The following is a 24,216-nucleotide window of genomic DNA, read 5'->3' on the forward strand; positions in this document are numbered from 1 at the left end:
CGATGACCACTTGATAGATTTCATCGGCTCCTCACATTGCCAAAGAGACACAGAGCGGTGTCAAGTGAACGTTATTTCATATTTTATTTCATATTTTGCAGTGGAGTTTCCCCACTGACATTTTTCCTTGATCCAGTTATAGAACTGCTGATATGGCAAAGCCACAAGGAGAGGCCGGCAGGGTCAATACTACTCTGTCACTAGGTGTACTAAGGGAGGGGGAGAGAGAAGGTGGATGAGAAAGAGAGTGGTAGAGAGCAACTAGGTGTACTAAGGGAGGGGGAGAGAGAGAGAGGGGGGTGGATGAGAAGGAGAGAGAGAGAGTGCTAGAGAGCAACTTAGGTCAGGTGTGACTTGGCTATTTCTGGAGAGACTTTTATTCATAGAATAAACAGGACAGGATTAGGAGAAAAAAAGTACACACACACACACAAATGCATTATTCTTGACGCGTGTTTAGCCTTTGGTCTACTCCGCACACACACACTAATGCATTATTCTTGACGCGTGTTTAGCCTTTGGTCTACTCTCCAGTATGACAGCTGTGATTCGGGAGGGGGGTTGATTTTCTTTTTCATAGACTGCATCATACAAATTGCAGTATGCCACATTTAAAACTACAAGTGTTTCTTCTCTAACCTCTAGCACAGGGTTTCATACCCTAGGGTGCCTTGATGCAAGTCCAGCTGGGTGCCTCAGAATACTTAAATAGAATATTATTCTGATAATATTTGGAATTCATCAATGTCACTTACACTTTACTTGGTGTGTTCTTTTTCAGTCTACAGTACACCAAGTCTATTCACCAAATAGCAGATCTACAAGCTCACAACACATCACAATGTGACACGTTGTGAGCTTGTAGATAGTCTATTTTTTGGTGAATGTTCCCCCAGAACATATCCTAATGGAAACTGATATTCTCTCAAGTTTCCCTCGTGGCATACTGTATCTTAGGGGGAGAGATTTACATATTTACGTAACATTAATATGAAATGAGGTGCTATGAAGTAACAATGTAATATAGAGAGTATGCGCGTGACCCACTTGAAAGACCACCCGCAGGCGCAGGGTCTAGGGGACCTCTACTATCCCTGGCACCCAGAAATGTCCAAGATAGAGCCAGTGACAGATGAGAACATAGCCCAACAACACTATCTACTGAAAGCCCATATAGCACAGACATACCGCAGAGTCTAACACTTTCTCCAGCCACCATGGAAATCTCATACTACAAAACACAATGCACATTGTGCTCCGATAGATTTGAGACACTGTGGTCAGCCTACTTTGAGAAGTCTCCTACTAGGCAAAAAAAAAACTAAACCCAAATACTTTTCAATCAAGACATTCTTGATAATGCCATCTAGATATCTTGGACATAATTCAAGGACAGGGGAGGCTTGATTTACATTGCAGACATTCAATAACAGGGTCATTATAAAAGGGGCACTTTATTTCCTTGGAGCAAAACACTCAATAATGTCATCTAAATGCAAATGAAAAACAAAAAAAACATCCTTGTAAGTGTGCATAGTAAATCCCCAACACTACATTTTCCAAAAAGCAGCTTGAGGTTCTCATGTTGTTGATGGCATCGCAGAGCAATGTGACTGGTTTCTAGACTTGAGACCAAGGTTCATGTGCACACGGGCTACTTGTCAGTGGTGGAAAGTAACTACCTACATTTACTTACAATTTTGAGGTATTTGAGTGTATTTCCAATTACTCCACTACATCTCAGAGGCAAATATTGTACTTTTACTTAATTGAAAAGAGACATTCTGCAACAATGAGTACTTTAAGTACATTTTGATGCCAATACGTGTGTACTTACTCAGTACACACACAAGTACATTTTGAATTCCAGACTTTGACATGTAACAGAGTATTTCTATGTTGTCTTATTGATACTTTTACTCAAGTACAACATTTGAGTACTTTTTCCACCACTGCTGCTTGTGAGCAGTTGATGTTCCGTACTGTAGACGACAGGTCAGTTCCGGTGTAGGGTGGTAGAGGTGACAGTGGACATGACACTTCAGGCCACATTTAGCCAGCGCTGGCCAGTAAGGTGCCAGTGCAAGGATTCCACAGTGATGACCGCATAGCATGATTAACAACCAAGTGACACAGAGCTCGGGTCCATCCCCTTCCAAACACATCCAAAATTGGACCCAGGAAAAAACACACGAGCAATGTCGTTTCCTCACTTCTCTATCATCTTAGCCACCAGAAAATCTTTGAATCACATTTCTGCCAGATTAATGATTCAATGCATTACAACCATGCAATAAACTAAAATGCATTTAAAGGCCATTATGTATAGAGGAGGGGGAAATGGCCATTGATTAGCCATGAAACTGCCTTAGGATCGTAGCTTTTCTTTGCCCCCGGCTATAGGAATTAGATTGTGTTATCATTTTACCTCAGATTATCATATTCAGATAATTCTGTGGTGTGGGTCTCAGACTCAGTTCAATTAATGCATGTAATTGTTGGACTTTCAGAGCAGGAATTCCGCCTGGTGACCCGTGAGTGAAAGATACATCGAGCCAGGGGCAAAACTGTATGTGTTTGCTTTACTCGTTCGGCACTTTCTCTCTCCCTCCATTCATCTACCCCTATCCCCCGTTTCTCTCTCCCTGTCCTCCCTGTCCCTCTGTCACCTTCCAATGTGCAAAGTCACAGCTGATGGCTCTATTATTGGCACCAGATCGGCATGACAGAATGAGAGAGACCTAGAGAGACAGGGAGACCTATAGAGAGAGAGAGAGACAGAGAGAGAGAGAGAGAGAGAGAGAGAGAGAGAGAGAGGAGCGAAGAGAACAGTTTCTAAGAGTGACATTGTCGGCCGATTCTGCCTTAGGTGTATGCCTTGCACACACACACACACACACACACGTTTTGCCGTCAGCCAAGGAATTTTGGCTATTTTTGTCTTATTACCATTAAGACACGTGAGGGCAAGAACACCACAGCCTTTTCATTTAGTTGCCATTTAGTCTCAGTGCTTGTGAGACATCTCCATACTATTGATATAGACAGCTTGGGAACAAAAACTAGACGTAAGAAATAGGCTAAGACAAGTAGAATACCAATATAGGATTCCACCTATACCAAAGCCCTTTCTCAATGGACTCAGGCTTTGGCAGAACAGACTCCATGTCTTCATTCCAAATGCTGTGACAATGTGTTTACACTCTAAGCAAAGTGTTCTCCAATGACCTCCATACCTTAATTATAGTCACAGTTAAGACTGAATGTAAGTCCAATTAAGTCACAGTTGGCCCCAAGTCTGCAATCCATGCCATGGCAGGCAAATATAATCAATCTCAGAGAAACTGTACCAACATGTCTGTGACGTATCATTGGTTGTTGCTTGCAGAGGCATATGTGTGAACATACGGCAGTGAGGAGAGGCTCTGTGTGCCATGCCAACATTCAACCAGCCATGCCCCAAAAACACTCCAAAGACCCAGTGAATTATGGGCTATGGTGATATGAGAGAGAGAGAGAGAGAGAGAGAGCAGAACAGGACACATGTATGGAAAGATCCAGCCGTTCTAACTCTATTTTATCATCAACAACTAAAATGTAATGAGTGACTGTCAAATGAGTGACTGTCAAATGCCAAGGGAAGGTAATGCACAGTTAAATAATCGCTTGTGAGCGGAACCGCGCAAATTAGAGTGATGGGTGTCACGGACGGAACTCCTTGTAGAGACAACAATCATAGAAAGGAAAAAAATAACACAGACTAATAGAGAAAACAAGGGAATCTGAGAGGGAGAGGAAGGCAGGACAAAAACACAAATAAACCCAACTGGTAGGAATAACAGAGCTATGGAGGAAAGTTCCGGCCGCTCCCCTCAATAACAGCTTTGATATAGGAGCTTGTTAACCTATGTGTTTCTGTGTGTATAAAAGCGTTGAAAGCAGATGTGAACCTGCCCTATGACACAAAAAGAACTGAACGGCCCACTGGAGCGGAGAAAAACAATACAAAAGGACACCTATACATCACCAAACCACCCATACACCAGACTATATAAATGTAATTTATGGGGAAATTGGACACTGCACATTAAGCCATAAAAAGCCACTTTAGCACCCCAGATGTCTGGGAAAGCAAAGAGGTAAATGAGCAAATGTACACCTTATATCAGGACGTGGTGGCAATTTTGGGACTTCGATGTACCCTATAAATCTGCAGGGAAACTTGACACATACGGCTCATCAAGGCCTGGCAGTGCAGTCATTTCAGTGCAGTGCGAAAATCAACTTGCATAACTTGCTTGAGAACGGTGTGTGGTGACCCAACACAAATTACTTTGCTGGAGATATCGATTATTCTAGCAGTTACTTTTGCAATTATCAAAATAGTTGAGAAGCACTTTGTCATTTTTTTTATCAAAGCTGTCCGTGTGAAAAGTGATTATGAATTAAATTCAAACAGCCGTGACTTTTTAACCACCCAATAATGGCTAGCCAACATCGACTCAATTACAAAGCCATGAATAGACAATGGCTGCGGCATTGTGCTTTAAGCTATTTTTTGTGTCGGACTCGTCATTACAACATTTATTAAAAATCTCTGCCACATGAATCCTAACAGGATGAGAAAAGGTCGAGAGTTCCATAATTGATTGTAAAGAGTAAATGTACAGTAAAGTCCTGTAGTGACAGCAGAAACAAAGGCGTGGCAGCTATTTCAGATGTCCAGATGTAGACACACCAGCTAAACTGAGTACCGACATGTGGGTGTGATGGCCATTCGTGACCCCCCCCTCTTGCTTTTACAAAAACACAATGAGGAGACCTTCTATTCTGAAGAGCCAAGAACAACATCAGCCAGCTAGAGTTATAAACAGGCAACCAGAGGTGGCTTGGACATCGTTTATTATCTCCCAAAACATGAGCCTTATCTTTACAAAAATCTTTCATAAAAATAAAAATACACAATTGTGCTGCCAGAGATAGGTGGAGGCCTTCTCAGCATGACAAACAGCAAGGACACACTTTGTTGTTTGAATCGTGATACTAAAAAGGGAAAGTGAATGAAAATATGAACTTTTGGTCGAGATGAAACAAAAGCTTGAGGTCGGCATCCGACCGGAAATAATTGTCCATTAAACTGCCCCCATGTTCTTCCTGACTTAAGCAAAGCGTCTGGGAACCCATAGCACCAGAATTGCATTTTAAGTTCCTCGAAACGAAGGCCTTTAACTTCCTACTGTAGAAATGAGGCTTTCATTGGAGGCGAGGCTAAAGTAGAAATGAAATCAGCGGTGGGAATTGCGGTTATATTGCGAACACAGCCAAACACGTGTCCACTTTGATTACAGTTGTTGTGTTTGGAGATACTGACACATCAGCACTCTTGCTCGCACCGTTCTAGCCTTTTTTAACGTGTGCCTGTTTTAGTGTGTGTGTGTGTGTGTGTGTGTGTGTGTGTGTGTGTGTGTGTGTGTGTGTGTGTGTAACAGCTCATAAGGGGGATATGATCCTTTGCACATCTCAGTTGGCTAATTATACGTAACACTGCAACCACTGCAGAAATGAAATATGAAAGAAGGAGCAATTACCAAGAGAGAAGGGGCTAGAGAGAGAGAGAGAGAGAGAGAGAGAGAGAGAGAGAGAGAGAGAGAGAGAGAGGCGAGACAGATGAAGAGAGAAAGGGCCAGAGAAGCAGAGAATGAGGAGAGAGATAGAGAGGGGGAGGGAGAAACACAATTATTGTTAAATAAAGTAGGTAGCTGTGGTAATTACATTTCCCTCCAATTAGAATCTCTCTCTCTCCCTCTCTCTCATGCACACACGCACAAACAATGAAGTGCTATTTACTCACCCCTGTTCTATTTTGTTGCCGTGTTATGTACACGTGTCTGCATTTGTATTTGCTCTATCTAATGCACATGCGTGTAGTGAACATATATGTGTTATAGGCTATAGCATGTGTGTGCATTTGTGTGTGTGTGTGTGTATGCATGTGTGTGACCTTAGCCCTATACACGGACCACCAACTAACTTGAAACACATTGACAGCTGGGGGCAGTTGGCAACGGCCATGACTCTGTGCGTGCGTGTACGTCTGTGTGTGTGCGTGACAGCTGGAGACGGTTGCTGGTGTGACAGAAGTGACAGCTGGGTGAGCAGAAAAACCATCTTTACGCTCCAACAGTCAACACACCCTTGCATACATGAACACGTGTACACTCACACGCGCGCGCACATGCGCACAGAGCAACCCATGCAGACCCCCTCTTAAACTTCTAACCCCATCAGACAGCCTGGCAGACAGGCTAATCTGTGCCCTTTAATCTCAGGGTGCGCTTCATTCCCTCCTCTTCTCCTCTCAGGCGCCACCCAATTCCATCCCAAGTGCCCTGCCGTGCCCCCTCTGCCATATTTGATAGGGGGTGAATAACGTTGTGGCGCCTATTAATAGAGTTCAACTTAATTACCGTCAAAGAAATAAGAAAAGAAAAGCATTGCTGTTAAGTGTAGTGAGTTTGGTATAATTTGCAATATTATGCAAGTTAAATGTATACCAACAGTGCCTACACAGACATGGTTTTTGGTATTCTATTGAGTAACAGGACACTTCTTTGGTGACAAACTAACTATATCACTATAAATGTATTATATAAATTATTCATGAGTGATTGGTTTCTTCTAATTTATTGTGCATTTGCACAATTATGGCACAGACGATCGCAATCACACTTATTATTATGTTGAAACTTGTGCACCATCAACAAGTGTTACCCCTTGCGTCTCCGTGATGGCAATGCTTCAACCCGGTGTAATGTCAGTGGTTGTTACTCGTAGAAATATGTCTGCGCAAAATAGCAAAGTCTGCTGAAATTATCGGTTGTGTTGTTTATGGCGTAGCTTTAGCAAGGTAAGAGAGGATGTGTGCCGTGCAACTTAGCATGGATGGCACGTGTAATGCATCTTTTCTTAATAATATGCATCAGCAACTCAGGACGTGCAGTGTTCAACATAAGCCAGTCTGTGCATTAGTTTTTCGCCTCATTGCATGCAGGTTTGTTGCTCATAGTGATGTTTGTCTTCACAATAAATGTGTATTTGTATTGCCCCCCCAACCCCCATTTGTACTGCTGAATACAATCATGCAAATCCTAAATCACGCAGTGTAAAAACAATCACACTCGTGTTAAGTGGTGCTTTTTATCATGATGATGATGATGTCGCGGACAGATTATACACACAAAGCGTTTATTTTGCCATTGACGTCTCCCGATGTCAGCGCCGCTCCAAAAAAATATGTGCATCAAATAACAATCAATTCATTATTTTTCACCCACAGTACAAGCACTGTTGAGCCCGTGCTAGTGAGAACACGTGACTGTCGCGCAACTGCAAGACAAACAGCAGCAATATAGGTCACCAGTGTTCAGGTATGGTCCCCGTTATGTTACATATAGGATACGTTCATGTCTACACATACTGCAGTGACCTGGATAACGCACTGGATTGGCTGCGTTGTGTATGTGTTGCTGCAGTGTGCGCGTGAAACTGTGCGAGGGTTTGCGTGTGTGTGGTCGTTTGTGCGGAACGCATGATGTTGCAGTCTCTGGGTATGCCACGTGTTTGTGTCTGATATGAGGATACGTGTACTCAAAATGAATATTTGTTTGGCTGTGTGTGTGTGTGTGTGTGTGTGTGTGTGTGTGAGAGAGAGAGAGAGAGAGAGAGATGAGCATGCACTGATAGCCCTCCCCTCGCATCCCCTGGTGATATCAGTCATAAATTCTCATCTCGGCCTATCCTATCTGGCATGCATCACCTTGTTATAAATACACAACCAGCCGGCAACACTGCCAGTGGCCAAGCCAGTAAGCCTCTCAATCTTATCGGGGCAAGGCCACAAAACTGCATCACCAGCCCGCAAGCCGGCCAGCTCATCTATTTGGCAATTGTGCCGTCAAGACATTCAGCCGGTCCCCATCTCACTGTCAAAACAGCATCATTTCTTCATCCAGCCATACAGTAACAGCAGCCATTAATTCAGTGAAGTAGTGAGTCAGGCAGGCATAGAGTGTGAGACAGAAACAGGACGTTACTTATTCCGTCAGCCTGTAGGCCAGTCAGTCAATCCTTCACTCAGTCAGACAGACAGACATCTTGACACTACCTTCACTGGTAATGTTGCTCAGATTCCCTGTTCCTCCTCCACCTACTCTCTCCCACTTTCTCCTGGCCCCTGCTGCCCTCCCTCACGGTGCTTGCTGTGCAGTGGGCGGCTCTGAGCCCCATTTGTTATCTCCATGATAATAGCAGGCCACGACTGATAGCCTCATGGTTGCAGCAATGTGACCTCCAACTCCAAGCATTTGATTATTAAAAAAAACTAAAATAAACCACGCTAAAGATATCGCAGCCTGCAATGCACAGTATACTGTATCAGTCACATGGACTGAGATAGCGGTTTGTGTACACACTGACGGTGCCATAGCTATAGCCGCCGTGAGCTGATGTGTATCAGTGAGTTTTGATTATTTCTCCTCGTGGCATGATTTTGAAAGTTACTTGCCGTTCCCAGGAAGCCTAGGAAGTATAAGAACTGAGGTGTACGCTGAGGGAGGATAGCTCTTCAAATGTATTCCTAAACCAGTCACGCAAATCATTACATGTGCAATGCCATGTTAATAAGAAAGAGCAAAGCACTGAGGTGCTGAGTGAGTGAAACATGTTAGAGAGACATCCAGTAAATACTCCAACACCCTGAGCATACACAGAGTATGTGTCATCCTATCCTGGACATAGATGCTAATCTGTGCCACAGGTGGTTTGACAGAGGGAAGGACAGACAAAAAGGAATGTACTGAGAGGGAGAAAAGCCCCATGATGGGTAAAGGCTGAGAGAAAGGAGGCCTGCAACGTTCAAAAACAGCGACTGAGACCAAGGGAAAAGAGACAGATGGAGAGAGGGAGACAGAAAGAGAGACAGAGGGAAAGAGCGAAGGAGACATAATGAGGTAAGGAAGGAAGGAGGTTAAAGGAGGTAAGTAGATGTAGATCTAGAAGTAGTTGTAGCTGAAAGCTTGTGTCTGGCTATCTTCCATTCAACACAACGATAGGATGACCATGAAGTCAGCAACGGGAGGGAGAGGAGAGGAGGAGGGCAGGATGACTCGGAGTGTAGAAAGGAGCCAGCTTACGTGGTTCGGGCATCTAGTATAGAAAGAATGCCTCCTGGGCGGGCACCTCCCCAGGGATGTTTTCCAGGCATGCCCAGCTGGGAAAAGACTACAGGGCAGACCAAAGCCCAGGATATCAGTGAGGGGGTTATCACATTTCCATTTCTGGCCTTGGAACGCCTTGGGATCCCCCAGTTGGAGCTGGCTGATGTGCCCAGGGAAAGACTAGTCTGGAGTTCTGACTGAAACTGCTACCTCCATATGTGTGTGTGTGTGTGTGTGTGTGTGTGTGTGTGTGTGTGTGTGTGTGTGTGTGTGTGTGTGTGTGTGTGTGTGTGTGTGTGTGTGTGTGTGTGCGTGCGTGCGAGCAATAGAGAAAGAGACATCGAACAGGAATTCCTTCAAATGTTGACAGAAACAGAAAGCCGGACAGAGTGGCGGGAGTGTGAAGAGAAAGACGGAGGTAGCTGATGATGGAGTTGCTGGCATATCTCCAGTAGCAGAGAGAGAGAGAAGCACAGGGCTTATGTTCTATGCTATACTTCTATAACTTAGTTGAATTGATATATCCTGATAAATGACAGAGAGATAGGAGCAAATGGACAAACAATCACTGCATTGGCCATGCTGGTGCGTCTCACAGAATAACAACCAAGTGGATGGAAGGCTGCAGATGAATTACTTCAATTTGCCTTCCCTTCCCTCTAACTCCTTTTTCTTCTCTGTAAACAGAGAAGTGAACTTTTTTGAACTATTTTGGCTTTAGCCGACTTTTTTTTCTGGTTTGTTTCTCCCTCCGAGATTTGCATGTTCATAATTCACATTATATGTAAATGATGTATCATCTGTAAACTACCTTCTGTTTCAAGCTAAACTTTATTGATTCCCACGCAGCAATGAAAAAGGACATGTATAGATTACGTACAACTGCAAAGTCCACACACAAAATCCCCGCACTCAGGCTTACGAGTGCATTAGCTAAGGTCTATCCAGTTTGCCCATACTAGTGCATAATAGATCAATTGGAAGTCTATTTTTCTTTTTAAAATAAGCCATGCTTCTCATGAAGCTGCTAGCCACATAATATATACTTTGTTGACTGTACTTTTTTTGTAGTTGTATACTTTTGTTCATTACTGATCATGCTTCTTATTGTTATTTCATACCTATGCTGTGTCCGACTTGCTTCCCTTACTCTGTATCTACCTTTGTAATTCTATACTGCGCTACCTCGGGGCGACTAACATTCCTCCACCTGATCAATGATGGCATCTATCCATCCATCTCCCTTTGTCAAAAACAGCCAATCTAAAGCTAGGCTATTTCCGCTGGATGTTTGCTTATTGTTGCCGACTGTTCATGTTCTCACATTATGGTATGCTCGGGAATAGGAACGCTATAGTGTTCAACTAGTTAAAGGGTCTAGAGGGCCTTATGTTCTGAGTGTTCAAAGAGAATTCATAGCATTCCAGAGGAGCATGGCTTCAGCTGATTACAGGCCTTACCCTGCGTCAGATCCACACCTGGTTTGAGGTGAGCTTCAATGGAATCCGTGGGCCGGTAGCACAATGCGTCAGCACTTAAATACATAGCAGATGATGGAGGAGTGCCTTGGGGAACAGTTTTCTCTCTCTTTGACCCCTCAGACATGCATGTTTGGGAAAGGACTTGTTATGAGTCGTTCCAAAACGCTGATGATCTCGGGACTGAGGATCATTATGCCGTCATAGCTGATATGGATTGTTAAATGGCTAATATGGATCTGTAATGGATTTGAGGCATCTTTTCAACCCAGGTCCCATTAGAAATTAATCTCACCTAATACGCTACATTAGCCCATTTTGACCTGAGATCAGATTCTAAAAATGTCTTCTACATCCTGACAGTTTTCTGAAAAAGCTATGTTTCTATGTCAGTGGTTCTTTGATTTTTCAAAAATAGCAGACCTACAAGCTCGTAACGCACCACTCTATTTTTCAATAGAGAAGCATAGCATAATGCTAACAACAAAAGGGGTTCCTGCCCAAAATGGGTTCAAAACAAAAAAAGCTTCAAATGCCGTATTTATCTGAATACAATAAATCACAGAAAGTATGCAAAACAACTGGTGAGAATGACCATTTCTCTGTTCTTTCTTTTTTTCCCTGTGTGGTCCTGACTGACAGCACGTCATCAATAGGTGCCTCAGGCAGTTGATTTCTGAGCAGCGCCTGGACTCTGCCAAACATAAATCACATTTTCTTGGCAGCCTCAATTACTTTCACATACTTACAAAAAGCATAGTTGGAGTGAGTCCACCGTTTACGTCCAATAATTGTAATAGAGTGTACGGGTCCAACGGATTGGATCCAAAACCTGGAGATCCCAGTGAATGGATGGGTTCAACTGTCTGACTGGAACTTAATTTCAATGGCCACGCACACCTTGCATGCTCACTCCCAGTAGGCCAAGAAAGAACATCATGGGAGGTGCTATAACAGGTGGTGTCATGTTTTGACCTATAAACCTTGAACCATAGGTCATACTATACATCAATGAGTTTTTACCCTGGATCACATTTGGGCACATTTCTGTCCCGACAAGATTTTCCACCATTTTGCCATGTTCAAGATGTATCACTGGCGATATGATGATTGGATTCTGCTGGGTAGTCATCCCGTCCTGGCAGAGACTTGGAGCACATTTTCCTAGTTGTTCTTGGTATTTTTAAAAGTGTGTCCACATTCAGCTGTACACCGAGTGACTCATGCAGCCTGTCACAGATATACAGCCTAACTCGACTGCTATAGATTTCAAAAGGACACATTCAATTGAAAAAGTAACACACATTCTTACAAAAGAACCAAGGGCCAAAATCTAAATTTATTTTTTAAAGAATAGCAGGTGACGCACGTACTTGACCATGGGAGCGATAGCACTTCTACAAAGTGGACCCTTTATATATGAGGGATATTAAATGTTGAACTTTGTGTAATCATTTTGTCCTTCAAAATGAATCTACGTCATTTCAGAAATGAACCCCTTTTGAGATTAGTGATAGGAGTTTCTTCTAAAAGGGCGATAGGCTGATCTATTCTGGGCATCAGGGGAGGTTGCTAGGCGTGCTTGGTGCACAGCACGGGCCATTTACCCTTGAAGATTACTGCCTTATTAAATTGTAATGCTCTTTGAAGCGGCGACCATGTAAACAATGCCGCCCCACCTCCTCCGAGTTCTGGAAGTGCCCGCGGAGGTCAGAATGACTCCTTGAAGGACGGCGTTGGTACAGCTTGGTACAAATGTTCGGTTTACATTTTTAATTTTCACCTAACCACTCATTGTTTTCCTCCACTTGGCTCCTTCGGTCTGTTTCCATTATGTGTATTTCTAAGTTACTTATCTGCACCAAGTTCTCAACTCTCTCACTCTTTCCAGGCATATTTCTCCCTCCTTCTCTACCCACCTCTCTCCCGTTCTCTCCATTACTGCATCCTCCACACCCATCAATCAAGACGCTACACTGCCACATATTTCCCGTCACTCCCAAGTCCCTCCCTTCAGCCTGTCTCTCCACACACACACACACACACACACACACACTTGCTCTCCCTCACTAGAAATAGAATCCAAAGGGAAGCACGCACAACATATGTCAAAAGATTCTACAGGTGCTGAACAAAAGACACATACAGTGAAAAAGGAAGGCAGTGTGCAATCTTGTGCTCCCACTCTCCCAGGCCCCACACACACACACACGCACTCTGTGGAACATGAATTATTAGTTTGTATTCGCAGACGACAGCTCTCACTCTTATGAGTGACTACCTAGTACCTATCATGTGAGTCGGATAGATGGACGAATGGACGAATGGTCGAGTCATCACATCTTGATCTTGATCCATTGCCCAAAGGGCGTTTCCTCTTGCTGTGTATGTGTGTGTGTGTGTATATCCTGTCATGACAGTGAAGATTCACGCCCTTGAAGTATTCACTTGAATGAAGAGTCAACTCAAAACCCCCATTACGAAGCGCTTTCCAGAACAGATCCCTAGAGTTAGTGTCGAAGCGTCCTTGAGCAAGACACTGAACCCCTAATTGCTCCCGATGAGCAGGTTGGTAACTTGCTTGGTTTCCTCTGCCGCTGGTGTATGGATGTGTGTGTGAATGTAGTGCACATTGCCTTGGATAAAGGCACAACATTTACCATATTTGGGACCATCTACAAAAATGTGTTCGTATTACTACTGTTATTTGCTTTCACCATTTTGTCACGGGTTCCACAAATTGTAGAAAGGTAAAGCCTTTTTGTGGAACTGAGTCAATGTGTGTGTGTGTGTGTGTGTGTGTGTGTGTGTGTGTGTGTGTGTGTGTGTGTGTGTGTGTGCGTGCGTGCGTGCGTGCATGGATCCATGCCAGAAAACAATGTCATCCATTCAGAAGATCAGAACACCACAGGCACACACAAACACACACACGAGTGAGATGGCTGGTGTGAAGACAACCACTGATGGTGTTTGGCTGTGAGATTTGACACTGCTCTGTGCTGTCCTGCCTCATTTCCAGTCCAGGCTTGCTATGTTTGTCTTCCACCAGCATTGTAAAAGCAGCCGGGCCAGGTGGATTTACGTGAGATGTTTGTCCACACACACACACACACACACACACACACACACACACACACACACACACACACACTGATGTAGGATCAGCTTGTGTTGTGCATTTTCTGAATTCCTTGAAACTTTTTTACTGGTGCTACACTTTGTAAATCAAATGTTTAATTTATAATCATAAGACTCAGCTCTCTAAAGAGTTCAGAAGTGGTGTAGAAGTAAGCCAAATGAGCTTCATATTTTAAAGTGAAAAACAATTCATATTTTCTTTCGTGTTTCTTACCCTCCGTGGTGTCAACACAATATGCCAGATAATCTAAAACCAAAGACCTTTTCATGTTTAATAACAATAATAATATTTTTCAGACTTTTGGGTCAGTCACTGAGCGTGAGTTAAACGTTATTCCTTAGCCCCCAGTGTGTAGAGTAAAATAGAGTCTGGCTTGTCATTGCGGCAACATGCTTTAACATTCAGTGGTTGTGTCTGGTTGTTGTGTGGCGCAGCGGAATTCCTTCACGGTTGACTAGGCAACAGGGCTCTGCATTTGGCTCTGTATCCAAAAGACTAACCAACCAAAAACAGCCCTTTGACCTCAGACTTAAAACAAGAAAGGGAAACATTTCATAGAATGAAAAAGAAACCTCAAGAAATATTTAATAACAATTTAAAAACATGTTTTCCCAAAAATGGTTCTACAAATCAAATACGATTATATATATATATATATATATATAATCGACTTGTGAATGATAAATACTATTGCATATTATGTAATCCAACCTAAACTATGATTATAGAAAGCAAACAGCTTGCTAAAAGTAAATTCTGATAACGTTTTTGCGGTGGAATTAGATTATTTTTTTTTCCCACAATGTTTAAGCATTTTTGAGTAATTCCTCTATGGTTGACTAGGCAACCCTAAATGGTCAGCCATTTGGATACAAAAGACCAGTCAGGCAGAAAAACACAGGCTAATAAAACATTCATTTTAGAAATAGCATGAACTGCAAAGACAAAAATAAGTACTTCGGACTTTTTACTTTCTGTCGATTATTATCATGTAGTGATAACAGAATTCTTGTTGTTTTCACCACAGTGAGTGTTCTGGCATTGCCATAGAATTCCTCCCATGGGTGACCGAGCAACGTGGTGTTCCATTTGATTCCATGTCCAAAAGGCTAACCAGCCAAAACAACATGCTGCCTAATAAAACCGTCCACTGATCACCAGTTAATGCCCCAGAACTAATTACTGCACTGCCGACCCTTTCTCAAACTCTCCCAATTTCATCCTCCCTCTATCTCTCTCTCTCTCTCTCTCCCTCTCTTCATGACACGATCTTGCTGACTCTCCCTAATGGTTTTTTCTCTCTTATGTCTTGGTCTCTGGCCCTGACTATCTCTTCCTTACCAACTCAGCAGTAACACACATGGTCACCATCTCCACTTTTTGCATAGCCATTAGGGCTGTAATCAACCCTACAGAGGAGATGATGATGAGGGGTGAAAGGCAGTAGACTTGGGAATCCGAGTTGAAAATGGATGGCAGTTGTGTGAGTGCCCAGAAACACTGTCTGAAGAAATGTTCACTGTATTATCATACCTACAGTATGGCAGCAATGAGAGTGTCATATTATAACATTGTGGTCATGATAATAGTGACCGTCTCTATGGATGTGTGTCATGGCAGTAGCTCTATAACTGATAGCAGACAGTTACAATTGTACAGCAATTAATCTTTTTTTCAGACTAAATAAGTCAGACATAGTGAACGCAGGAGTTGTGTTCTGATATTGTGAAACCTCAAAATGTGTCATAACAGCCATGGTGCCACTAGTGGCGTGAGAAAAAAGAATAAGTAGTCGTTTGTCAAAAGATATCTGGGTGAATGTTTTGGTTTTTTAATGAAACCCTGCAATTATTATATATATATATCAAGATGGTCTAAAAAGGGAGCGTAGGAATGTAATGGGAAATACTAGGAGAAACCTCTCCATGCATCACCATGTTGGATAACAAATCTCAAAACCTCTATATGAGCAAAACAAGAGAATAAACGTTTAATGACCACCACTGCTCATAACCCAGGACAGGCTGCCATGCCATGCCCCTCCGCAGCTGTACAAATCTATGTTGAAAGCTGTTACAAATGGAAACACCCATGCATGGACAGTTGGACACATTTACAACCACCCAGCATACACAGAGCAGGCCGGAGATTGTCACATTCAGCTCCCGCCAGCAATTGGAATCCGAAACAACTGACATTTATTATCCAAAAGCACTGGTGATTGGGCACAACCCCAGGCCCAGTGAATGCTTTCCAGTGTCGTTTGACTGGACAGCAGTTTACCAAATATCCACCAACTGCTGAATTTGGCTTTTCACAACCAAGGGAATATGAGAAGGCAATGCTGCTGGTACCACCGTCCACCACACCCGGAGTCAGGGTTCATTCATTCTCACAGGGTGGCTCTGCAGGAGTCTAGCCGTCTATAATAGGGTCAGTCTGTGTCTCAGTGCACAGTCTGCACACTGCCAGTAGGCTACAGAGGTACCTCTGCTATTTCTTTATTTTTGTTCACATTTTATACTTATAGGTGACTAGAATATTTTACTCTGACCTTATAATGTAATGTCAAAGGGGCTCAGATTGGTTCAAACTATGGGCAAATATGGGGCCATACGCCATACATGACACCAAAGACGACTGGCATCACTGGCTCGCCACATGAATTCTGAGATCCACATTGGACCCATGCTGTTAACATGTGAATCCCAAGATCCACACAAATTTTTATTTGACTATTCCTTCATTATTTGACAGTACAGCAAAATAATTTTAACAGTACAGCCAGGGCAACAGACCATAGATGGTCTCAAACCCACGCCACCATGCGCCGTTTTCTTTTTTGCCACAGAATACAATAATGAATCAAACAATATATTGAGGATAGGATACCGTTTGACACAGTTTAATTTGACTCCAGATATTGTGTCCAACGATAGGCTAAATATGCATACATCATGAGAGAGAGGCACAATAGAAATTGTTCTCAGATATAATTGTGAGATACAATTCAAATGACAAAGTATACTAAATATTTCAAGGCCATATAAAATGAAGTACGGTATGCTCTTCACAGCCCTGCTTAGTGCACTGCTCTGTGACCTTTGACTATTATGCCTAATTTATACTTGGTTAGTAATAGTTACACATGCAAAACAAAAATTGCCAATCTACAAGCTCACAACACGCTGCAGTGTGACGAGTTGTGATCTATTTCCAGTGTGCGACACCCGCGTACAACCAAGCATAATTCAGACTTCTCTCGGCAGCAGACTGAAGATAACAGCTGGGTACTCCTGTACCCAGAGGACATAAAACCCAAGGCTGGGTTAGACAGACTGCGGTAAACACTGGAGCTCATAGGGAATGTGACGGGGTCATAAAACTTTAAACATGGCATGAAATAGTAAAGACTGAGTTATATGCCAACAGTTAAAAGGTGTAAGATTTGAGGCGTTGAGCCTTCTGCGATGTTGACTCATCTAATAGTACAATGGGTTTCTCCCTCAAGTTACTTCAATGCCCATAATAGCTAACATACATGGAGGTTGAATTGGTTGGTGATTGCACACATGTATTATCCCTTGACAACACATTTTAGACAAAGATATCTGGAGGCATATTGACATGGCATATTGACATGACAATGCCAGACAGTCTGGAACCGACTGCAGTTCTCTTATCCTATGTCCACATTCACTGAAACTTGCCAGTGTTTTTACACCAAAGGACTTTGCTAACGAACCTTATCAACCCAAGCTCATTTCTCTTCCTGGTGTTATCATACTATACTAAGAATAGAGGCCGCAAATAGCCACGTATTCCACACCTTCAGCAAGCTGTGTTTTTTATAACCTCCAAAGAACGTATTATTTTTTAGTTGTGACAAACGCATGTGCATCGACAGGTGGGGTCATGTTTTTTTGTTCGTTTGTTTTCAGTCTGTGTGACTCACAGTGAAAGAATAGCCAAGGAGGTGGAGCCACAGAACATATAGATGGCTCATTCGCTATTTTAGTCCAGAGGGGTGAAGGGGGGAGAGTCAACGAGGGAGTGAGTGATTCTTACCACGCATAGGAGATAAATCCCTTCTCCCAAAGTGATGGACTTATTCTGCAACATGCACACTTTCCCCTTTTTCTTTTTCCAGACACGCTCTATCCAAAGCCTTCAGAATAGGCAAGCAATGAAACGGCACGGTACTATCAGAATCTCAAAACTATGTGGGATGCAGACCCACCAGAAGATACCCACACCCACCCACCATGTCTCTTCAATTTGAAGAAGCAGAGAGCCTAAGATTGGTCAGCTGGGAGGGGGCTGAGAGAAGAGGTACTGCAGGGGGTTCAGAAATGTGTCTGGAGAGTATGTATGACTGCCTCCCATATGCCATGTGCCTTTTATATTGTGCTGCATGTCATTTGTGCTGAGCCTGAAATTGTATGACATGAATCATCACAGTATTTTGTTTTTGTATTGATTTAAAGGAATGATTAGGAGGAAAGAGCCTCATAAGATTGACATAAATACTTTTCAGATGCTACCATGGGGTACCAAGTGCTGGGGGAGGGGGGTTCTTGAGGACATGTTATAGTCAGCATAATGGTTTACATAAATAACCACGGGGAGGAAATAACTCCAAATTAGAGTTACACATACAAATACATGGAAAATGTGAATTAATTTTTCTAAACTGCATTTCCCTAAGGAGGAATCAGCAAGCTTAATTGCCTAACACACTTCTTGAATTTAAGTGGGGTTTGAATGTGCTATCTTGTTTCGTATGCGACTACGATTACTCAAATAATATTCTGCAAGCTTCAAGGAGGACAGAAATAAAAAAGAACCAAGCGCGACCACGAAGACTTTCATATTAAACTGCATTAAAGCACATGGCAGAGCTAATGTGAACAAATTGCAGTTGTATGTGTGCGAAAAGTGTAGAGGCCAGAGTCCAATACAGAGCTCCCTAATCATCAGCTTGAAAAGACGGCTGCAGGACATTTCTCTTTTAGAGGTAATTTAAAGACTTTTAGACTAACAGCGTACCTTCTTGTTACTGAAGACTGAAGCAAGCTTTCATAAGTGAGCTCTTCGCTGCTCTTGACTCCACACACACACACACACACACACACACACACACACACACACACACACACACACACACAGAAAGAAAGACAACCTGAACCTCCCCTTGAAAGTTGGCATCAACCACAACCACAAATGGATTTTTAACCATTTTACATTATTAACATGCTCACATATAAACAGACAAACACACAATAGAGGATTCCAATGAACATGTACGGCTGGCTGTTTGTCCTTTGCTTCTCTTTCTGGAGACAAGACAATCTGAGGTTATTTACTAGAGCAGCCAGCCAGCCAGCGACACTAATCTGGGTTACACTGCTGCTGCTACTGATGCTCTTACTAATATGCTACTACTTATTGTAGTGTTACTAAAACACAGGCACACTCATCGATAGGAGCATAGACAAGACACACACACACGAAGCTAGCATGCAGACATCAAAACACACAACACACGCACCAATTCTAAATACCCCCGCCAAAGACCAAACATCGCACCGTTTAGTGTCGATCACACACCACTGCAAACTCAAGACGTATGAAGAAATTTTAAGTCCTGTGCAAGTACAAATTTCAGCGCCGCCAGCGCCAAACCCCCTCCTCCACCACCACCACCTTACACCCACGTATTCAATATAGGCTGTTCCATCCTGTTGCTTTCTGGTGAACAAACACATAGCTGTGTAGGGGATTAAAGACACCAGTCCTAACATGATGCTTGTTTACACGCACACACACACACACACACACACACACACACACAGTCTCACACACACAGAGAGAGAGAGAAGTGTGCTCAGCTGTAGATCTGATTGCTGATTTACATCAGTGGTAACTGGCAATACATATATAGTCTACAGTTCTACTCAATAGACCTCTGTAAAAAATGAAAATATGCTTTGGTTGTTGATTTGAGTCCATCTGGGAGCAACTATAAAGGCATAAAATAGAGCAAGCTGAAAGCATACCTCTTACATTGATTTATATCCATTGGGAATTAATAGGGATATAGGTGCCACTCTCTGCCTAGTCTGTAGCCTACTGACAAAGACTAAATACACCCAGGGGACACATTCAAACCCTCCAAATGGCCCATTAGTGAATAACTCACTTAAGGTAGTTATTTAGAGAAAGAAAAGTCATAGGGATTCAAACCGGTTAAAAAAAAAAACGTTTTCCTTTAAATATACTGTATATAATTTAGTGACATTATGCGTTGACATGTCTTATGTAAACTTACAGTTCAACAATGCTTTCTAGCTTGTCTGTATAATAGCCTATAGATAAGAGATTAATTGATGAATTGTTTTATTTATTATGTTGAAATATAGTCCTGGACATTGTATAATTCTGATCTGGCTCAATATGATTTTTAATAATAATAATAATATCATTAATAATAATCTTGTTTGCCCTTGATACATGATAGGCTACTCTAAATTATCAATGGACAGAAGCCAAAACTGGAGCGGAATAGTAAGCGAAACTCAAAAGGTCAGATACCAATTGTATGCTCTTTTGAAAACCACCTTTGTAGTCTAGCCAAAATTGCTAGCTTGCTTTAACCCTTATCTGACTGGATCTTATGCACACATTGCACTGGGCATGGGTAATAGCCCTGATGTGTTGCTGTTGCTTGTAGGCACATGTAGACTGCCTGCTGAATGTAGGTGGGTACTTCTAGGGTACTGAACATTCATCATATCCTGGCCTCTTTGTCTTCCCTGGCTTGCTCTGCCGAGGAGACAGACCGCGAGCAGGGCTGCATGGCTTTCAAACGTCTCCATGGCAGAGCAGACGTGAGGGGAATCACGACAAGATTCACGGTGAAACACACACACTTTGCCCGCCTAAAGAGCCCATGGTTTATCATTAGGTGACACACTCAAGTCCTAGCCGCAGACACACACAGGCCTATATGCTCATGCTGTGATCTCTTGGGGGGAAGTTTGGGGTCATTATACATTTATAAAACAGCTAAGCCTGTAGTGGTGGATACAATGATTCACTACATGGTGTTTCCCTCTATTTGCATGTATCCCTTTTAGAAGCCCAGCGTCCCAGGGCACAAACATGGTAGAGAGGCCAGTAGCACAGTAGAAAATAAAAATTAGGCTACAGTACATTGGCACACACACACACACACACACACACACACACACACACACACACACACACAGTAAAAGAAGACAAGTCAAAAGGACACTAAACGAAACTGGAAGGATTCACTCCTCGATTATCTTGGCTGGGGGCCCAATTGTCACCTGTGAAGTAATGCGCCAAGAAAAGAACCAAAATAACGCCTGGGCTGCAATGTAACGGACTGTAATGTACAGACGCAATCACTTAAAATTAAATGAGAGCCATTCTCAGCCCGTTTAAAATGCACCTGTTTTTGCTTGAACCAAGCCAGGGCTGGTGGAGGGGGGGGGGTGAAGTGAAGGAGGCTGCATGGCTGGCCGAATCCGAGTCCTCTGGAGTCGGGTCAGCTGTGCAAGTGTGCAGGGCAGGCACGGCCAGGCAGGAGGGAGGGAAGTGGGCGGGGGGTGAGACGCGGTAGCTGGGGATAAGTAGCCCAGCAAGCCAGCTAATAACACGACGACTGAATGCCAAAAATATCCTCTCGCTCGCTCTGCTTTGGACTGGAGCGCTGCCTCTCAGACCACACAGTCCGCGACACGACGATATTATAGTCAAACTCCCCCGATGGATCAACATGCTCATACATACATTTGGTAAACGTGGGAATTGAGTGAGTTTGACTGCTAAATAAAGACAACCGTGACCGTCCGCAGTCAATGTTAGCCCCACGATTCCACCAACACACAGCTATAGGCTCTATATCTCCTCTCAGTCCTCTGACATTCTTCCCCTGCCTTCATCTCGTTCACTTTCGCTAGTGTCGAGTCTTCAGCTTGACACTGAAGACTCAACCCACAGCCACACATGTAATACTGAATGTTAATGTGTATGTCATGTGCTGTGTGTTCCACATACACAACATGTCCTGTATGTATGACACAACCACAACATAGGCTATTACACATACAAATGTTGGTCCTGTAGGCTGTATGCCACACACTAGTCATTCATAATCATAATGGTCAAAAGGCTTGCTATACCGTAGGCTACTCCGCTACTGTATGCCACTGCCACATACACATGCATTAATGCATACATGCACTGTATGCCACATACACACACATTCATACATGACATGTAGTAGCCTACTGTATGCCACATATGCTGGCCTGGAATCACGCATGCTACTAATACACGCGCGCGGGCGCAGGAAGAGATTTCAGACCGTGATTTAAAAACAGAAACTGACCGTGAATTCTCCTCGTTTTAAAATCCCCCCGTTCGTTCTTCTCGGCGGTTCGGTTCTTCTCCCCGTGTGGAAGAGGAGCAGTAGCCTATGGCACACACACAAACACACACTCCGTGTGTCGCTGCTTGGTTGACGTCCAGCACGATCCTTCGTTCCTTTCCTTCTCTTTCACGACGGACAAATATAGGCTGGCGTGTCGGTGTCAAATCTCCGTCTCCCGTTCCCCTTTCGCTGGCGTCACAATGACTGCTCCTCCTCGGTGAGGTGATCCAAAGTTAGTGGTAGTCGCAGAGCAAAGCGCCTTTATTAAAAAAAAAAAGAAAAAAAGATAAGACCGTGGAATAAGAAACGCACACAATTCACCACCAGAACAGTGACAGTTATTTGATAACAGATCCTTCTGCGGATGTGCCAGTGTGCCACTGCCTCCGGGAAACAAGTTCACCTTCACCCAAAGAAAAGAAGAAAACAAAAAAAAAGAATAGAAAAAGACGAGAAGGGGGAGAAAATCACATAACGGTTTGATATACAGTAGTGGTTGAAATAGCAGGCTAACCTTAAGGTCTTGATTCGCCGTTATAAGATGAGCTATAGTTCCGCCGTTACCAGTACACCCATTAACCCAGCGAGATGATGTGCTTGCTTGGACCTCGCCCCTGGCCTGTATGTCCTTATCCTGCCGAGGTCCTCGACGCAAATGTCCGCTGGAGAGCTTGAAGGATGAATTTCCATTGGAGGAGTGGAACTAGAAGGAGACAGAGGGGGAGGAGGAATGGGAGGGAACATTCTCTGAATTACTCCACCCCCAACGGCCCCCACCCTCTCTCTCTCTCTCTCTCTCTCTCTCTCTCTCTCTCTCTCTCTCTCTCTCTCTCTCTCCACCACGCACGGACGCACGGACGCACGCACACACACACACACACACACACACACACACACACACACACACACACACACACACACACACACACACACACTCTCACACACACACACACACACACACACACACACACACACACACACACATACACACACAAAGGGAGAGAGAGAGATGTGAGATTTGATTCCACACAATTATTGCGTCTTGACTCTCCTACTGTCTCCATTCCTTACCCCCCCCCCCCCCCACCACCACCACCACCAGCCCCATCACACAAGTTGTTGTGCACAACCTAGGCTAACCCAGACCTATAGTGGCTAATCCCAGTAGCCTATGCATTCCCCCTCCTGATAATAGACAAATAATAGGCACATTAGTCAATAGGTTTATTTAACACTTTGTCTGGTGAAATTATGATGATGATGTATTGATCCAGGACTGAATGATCACGTTGCTGGTTTTATCAATACGAGAGCAATTGTAATGAAGTGGTCCATCTCATTTGCAGCAATAATAAAACGTATTAATACAACTGTAGGGAAGTTCATTGCCCCTATATAGAAAAGGAGACAAATCCCACAATTGTGGAACACAACATAGCAAGATGAAAGGTAACCAATTATTTCACCAAGTTCAGTTACAAATATTTTTGTCTTCTGATAATGATGTTGGCTGGAAAACCTTGATAGGCCCATGATAAAAACTTCTCTCAAGTTGACTAAAAGACTGCCTTTTACATGACTTGAAAACATGGCAGCATGGCTAAATAACTAAGCGGTGAAATTGAGGAGCGTAGTTAGTTCTGTGTTTGGTGGGCAATTGAGCCAATTTAGGTGAGTAGTTTTGCCAACCAATATGACTTAGCATATCATTTTTTGTACTGCTTCTATAAATAACCCACCACAGTGTTATTATAAACATTGATTTTGCACTGGCTGCCAAACACATTTCCTTTTAACCATTACTTTCAGAAAAGTTTCCTATATGCACGGACGTTCTCTCACAGCACAGCAATACTCAACTTGACACATGGGGATTTCCCAGTAAAACCACAGTATGTTACCACACTGGTATTGGTAGCC

General features: G+C 43.2%; 1 protein-coding gene across 2 annotated transcripts in view; it reads right to left on the reverse strand.

Moving 5' to 3' along the window:
• The window catches only part of dag1 (dystroglycan 1), a 51,699-nt gene extending 28,747 nt beyond the window's left edge, over positions 1–22,952 (reverse strand). The window contains exons 1-2 of one of the 2 annotated variants that reach the window (XM_080779868.1): positions 22,811–22,952; positions 22,255–22,555 (exon numbers count right to left, since the gene is read on the reverse strand). The gene's annotated coding sequence lies outside the window, so the exon portion shown is untranslated. The remainder of the gene's footprint in view (positions 1–22,254; positions 22,556–22,810) is intronic. The other variant, XM_080779869.1, reaches the window with a different exon arrangement.
• Between the last annotated feature and the right edge of the window lie 1,264 nt (positions 22,953–24,216).

Source organism: Protomyctophum bolini (assembly GCF_963924005.1).
Source record: "Protomyctophum bolini genome assembly, chromosome: 2".
Lineage (NCBI taxonomy): Eukaryota > Metazoa > Chordata > Actinopteri > Myctophiformes > Myctophidae > Protomyctophum > Protomyctophum bolini.